The sequence below is a fragment of the Schistocerca serialis genome, unplaced genomic scaffold (assembly GCF_023864345.2).
Source record: "Schistocerca serialis cubense isolate TAMUIC-IGC-003099 unplaced genomic scaffold, iqSchSeri2.2 HiC_scaffold_1204, whole genome shotgun sequence".
Taxonomy (NCBI): domain Eukaryota; kingdom Metazoa; phylum Arthropoda; class Insecta; order Orthoptera; family Acrididae; genus Schistocerca; species Schistocerca serialis.
In genome coordinates this window covers 42,501-47,500 of record NW_026047408.1, presented here as the reverse complement: position 1 = coordinate 47,500, position 5,000 = coordinate 42,501, and the positions used below count along the sequence as shown (strand labels likewise).

Sequence of the window (5,000 nt, the reverse complement as noted above, 5' to 3'; positions counted from 1 at the left end):
CGCTGGCTGGCATCGTTTATGGTTAGAACTAGGGCGGTATCTGATCGCCTTCGAACCTCTAACTTTCGTTCTTGATTAATGAAAACATACTTGGCAAATGCTTTCGCTTCTGTTCGTCTTGCGACGATCCAAGAATTTCACCTCTAACGTCGCAATACGAATGCCCCCGCCTGTCCCTATTAATCATTACCTCGGGTTCCGAAAACCAACAAAATAGAACCGAGGTCCTATTCCATTATTCCATGCACACAGTATTCAGGCGGGCTTGCCTGCTTTAAGCACTCTAATTTGTTCAAAGTAAACGTGCCGGCCCACCGAGACACTCACTCAAGAGCACCCTGGTAGGATTGCAACGGGGTCCGCCTCGGGACGCACGAGCACGCACGAGGCGCGTCGCACGCCTTCAGCTCGCCCCACCGGCAGGACGTCCCACGATACATGCCAGTTAAACACCGACGGGCGGTGAACCAACAGCGTGGGACACAAATCCAACTACGAGCTTTTTAACCGCAACAACTTTAATATACGCTATTGGAGCTGGAATTACCGCGGCTGCTGGCACCAGACTTGCCCTCCAATAGATACTCGTTAAAGGATTTAAAGTGTACTCATTCCGATTACGGGGCCTCGGATGAGTCCCGTATCGTTATTTTTCGTCACTACCTCCCCGTGCCGGGAGTGGGTAATTTGCGCGCCTGCTGCCTTCCTTGGATGTGGTAGCCGTTTCTCAGGCTCCCTCTCCGGAATCGAACCCTGATTCCCCGTTACCCGTTACAACCATGGTAGGCGCAGAACCTACCATCGACAGTTGATAAGGCAGACATTTGAAAGATGCGTCGCCGGTACGAGGACCGTGCGATCAGCCCAAAGTTATTCAGAGTCACCAAGGCAAACGGACCGGACGAGCCGACCGATTGGTTTTGATCTAATAAAAGCGTCCCTTCCATCTCTGGTCGGGACTCTGTTTGCATGTATTAGCTCTAGAATTACCACAGTTATCCAAGTAACGTGGGTACGATCTAAGGAACCATAACTGATTTAATGAGCCATTCGCGGTTTCACCTTAATGCGGCTTGTACTGAGACATGCATGGCTTAATCTTTGAGACAAGCATATGACTACTGGCAGGATCAACCAGGGAGCTGCGTCAACTAGAGCTGAGCAGCCGGCCGCCCGGGAGTGTGTCCCGGGGGCCCGCGCGAACACGCAAGCGTCCGCTCAATTATTCTGCAAACAGGAGGAGGCTGAGCTCCCCTGCACCATACACCTCGAAACCCTCTCAGGTCCCGGCGGCGCGCAGCGCCGTCCTAAGTACTTGGTCGGGTTCGAGAGAGGCGCAATCGCCCGGGGTTTGGCGAGTAGACGCTTTAGGTGCGACCACCCGTGCTCCCAACTGAGCTTGCCGCTGCCGACAGAGGCCCGGGAGCGTGCTGTCGTGGCATTGCCGGCGGGAGACAACACGCGCCACCTACGGTGACCGGCAGCTCCAACGCCAGCGCCACAGAAGGACAAAAGCCCCACTTGGGTGCCGAAGCGAACTCTCCCAGCACAGCGCACGCGCCAACACGTCCGCACAGCTGCGATACAAACCACCTGCGAGAACCGCAGAGGCGACCGAGCAGCAGACGGCGTCGCGGCGCCGAGCGCCGGGCGGCGGCGCATCCTCAGCGCACACAGTCCTCAATCGGACCAGCACACTGCAGATGTCCACCGCGCTTCGCACCGGGCCCGCGAGGACCTACTTTGGCCGCACGGCGCCGCGTGCAGGGTGCGCCGGCGCGCAGCTGCGCCGCCTGCCGCCTCCGTCGGCCGGCGCGCCTGCCACTGGCCGCCCCCACCAGCCGGCTGTAGCGCGTGCGCCCACGCACCGCGCGGCCAGCACGCCGGGAGGCCCCCCCTCACCGGCCGGGGACGGTCCCACCCAGCCACCGCCGCGTATCGCTTCACACCCAGATGCCATTCACGTTCGTGGGCATGGTGGGTATCGCTGGAACAACCGGTTGGTAGCTCAACCGATCGTCGCCATCACTGATTCACCTCTAGCGAGAACAACCGCACCACAACGGTTTACCAGTTGTTCATTTGCGTAACGTCACCAGCAAACGTAGGCGTCCATCGCCATTTGCAAATTCAACGATTGTTGCATGCCTGTGTCAGGTGTCACGACACACTATGTCTGCCCACATACACGCAACAACATGTGCACGCTTCGCGAACACGTGGAAGGTGGCCCCCGTACGTATGCGATGTCCATTGCGCGAACGACTGTCAACCGGCCTCTGTCGCATGTCGCAGATGTGGAACGCAGTGCACCATGCTATCACGGTGTGTGAGAAGAGACGACTACGTCTGACAACACGCGCCACTACATCAACAGACGGCTCATGCTGATCGCCATCCAGGGCATACCACACTGCAATCCAGCTCTTATAGGGAGACGACACGTAGCTGAGTGCACAACATTTGGACCGCATGGTTCGCCGTTGTTGGCGCAGTCGTTGTACGGTCACATGTACCACGATGTATCATTCAGTACATGAGGACCAATGTGCAGTACAGTGTGTGATTTGGACGTACAACATCAGCGGACAGTTGACACAGGCCGTACCACAGCGTAGGCTAAGTGCTTCGCCATGCGAATGCCAATGAACAACTGCAAATGCCAATGAACAACTGCAAAGGGCATTGAGCATGTACGTCCTGCTGCCATCCACATTACAGTGTATAGCTGCAAGGTGTTTAACATGAAGCGATACACTGGGGACCGGGCAGTGCGAGTAGCAAACTATATTGCGGGGGTTGCAGTTAGGCAACACTACACTAATTTAACGCGTCGTATGACAATTACAGAGCAGGTTAAGGCCCAACGTGTGTTGGGTTAAGGCCCAACGTGTGTTGGGTTAAGGCCCAACGTGTGTTGGGTTAAGGCCCAACGTGTGTTGGGTTAAGGCCCAACGTGTGTTGGGTTAAGGCCCAACGTGTGTTGGGTTAAGGCCCAACGTGTGTTGGGTTAAGGCCCAACGTGTGTTGGGTTAAGGCCCAACGTGTGTTGGGTTAAGGCCCAACGTGTGTTGGGTTAAGGCCCAACGTGTGTTGGGTTAAGGCCCAACGTGTGTTGGGTTAAGGCCCAACGTGTGTTGGGTTAAGGCCCAACGTGTGTTGGGTTAAGGCCCAACGTGTGTTGGGTTAAGGCCCAACGTGTGTTGGGTTAAGGCCCAACGTGTGTTGGGTTAAGGCCCAACGTGTGTTGGGTTAAGGCCCAACGTGTGTTGGGTTAAGGCCCAACGTGTGTTGGGTTAAGGCCCAACATAGGTTGGGTTAAGGCCCAACATAGGTTGGGTTAAGGCCCAACATAGGTTGGGTTAAGGCGCAACATAGGTTGGGTTAAGGCGCAACATAGGTTGGGTTAAGGCGCAACATAGGTTGGGTTAAGGCGCAACATAGGTTGGGTTAAGGCGCAACATAGGTTGGGTTAAGGCGCAACATAGGTTGGGTTAAGGCGCAACATAGGTTGGGTTAAGGCCCAACATAGGTTGGGTTAAGGCGCAACATAGGTTGGGTTAAGGCGCAACATAGGTTGGGTTAAGGCGCAACATAGGTTGGGTTAAGGCGCAACATAGGTTGGGTTAAGGCGCAACATAGGTTGGGTTAAGGCGCAACATAGGTTGGGTTAAGGCGCAACATAGGTTAGGTTAAGGCGCAACATAGGTTAGGTTAAGGCGCAACATAGGTTAGGTTAAGGCGCAACATAGGTTAGGTTAAGGCGCAACATAGGTTAGGTTAAGGCGCAACATAGGTTAGGTTAAGGCGCAACATAGGTTAGGTTAAGGCGCAACATAGGTTAGGTTAAGGCGCAACATAGGTTAGGTTAAGGCGCAACATAGGTTAGGTTAAGGCGCAACATAGGTTAGGTTAAGGCGCAACATAGGTTAGGTTAAGGCGCAACATAGGTTAGGTTAAGGCGCAACATAGGTTAGGTTAAGGCGCAACATAGGTTAGGTTAAGGCGCAACATAGGTTAGGTTAAGGCGCAACATAGGTTAGGTTAAGGCGCAACATAGGTTAGGTTAAGGCGCAACATAGGTTAGGTTAAGGCGCAACATAGGTTAGGTTAAGGCGCAACATAGGTTAGGTTAAGGCGCAACATAGGTTAGGTTAAGGCGCAACATAGGTTAGGTTAAGGCGCAACATAGGTTAGGTTAAGGCGCAACATAGGTTAGGTTAAGGCGCAACATAGGTTAGGTTAAGGCGCAACATAGGTTAGGTTGAGGCGCAACATAGGTTAGGTTGAGGTACCGTATAGGTTAGGTTAAGGTACAGTATAGTTTAGGTTAAGGTACAGTATAGTTTAGGTTAAGGTACAGTATAGTTTAGGTTAAGGTACAGTATAGTTTAGGTTAAGGTACAGTATAGTTTAGGTTAAGGTACAGTATAGTTTAGGTTAAGGTACAGTATAGTTTAGGTTAAGGTACACATTGTTGTATGGAAAGGTGTAATGGGGGGGGGGGGGGGGGCGGCCGGTCGGTTTGTTGATTGTGATTATAGTAAGTGGATGCCTGCGGCATCATCTGATTTGCCACGTCAGGATGCACCTTTGGCTCATGACAGGCGGCGCTCCGATTCCATGCTTGTGGCAGACCTGTGTCTTTCATTCCTGCCATTGTTTGTGTGCTGTGAGAGGAGGCAGTATTGTGATGTTGGGTGCACCCCTGTGTAGGACATGTGTGGGTGTTGGTGGCTTAGCTGAGCAATGGTGGTTGTCGGGGGGGTGGGATATTCCGTTTTCTGAGTGGACCTCCCAGTCTGGTTATGACAGTGTGGATTGTCTCATGTGGCGGAGAGGATGCACTGGGTGTTGTTCCATGCTGGTGCTTACATATTGTCTGTGTGCGTGTTACAGGCGGAGAGTAGTGCGTGATAAGAGTGTGTGGCTGCCGTGTGGTTGTGATTGTGAGCAGAGTCTTTCAGCATGTATACGGACAGTTGTATATATTATCTGTA

The 5,000-nt window shown here is 53.3% G+C and overlaps 1 non-coding gene across 1 annotated transcript in view; it reads right to left on the bottom strand.

The window, feature by feature from the left end:
* LOC126435364 (small subunit ribosomal RNA) overlaps window positions 1-1,141 on the bottom strand; it is a 1,910-nt gene extending 769 nt beyond the window's left edge. Inside the window, exon 1 of the ribosomal RNA XR_007579882.1 lies at window positions 1-1,141. This exon is cut by the window's left edge and continues 769 nt beyond it. This is a non-coding gene — a ribosomal RNA (small subunit ribosomal RNA).
* Window positions 1,142-5,000: the final 3,859 nt, after the last annotated feature.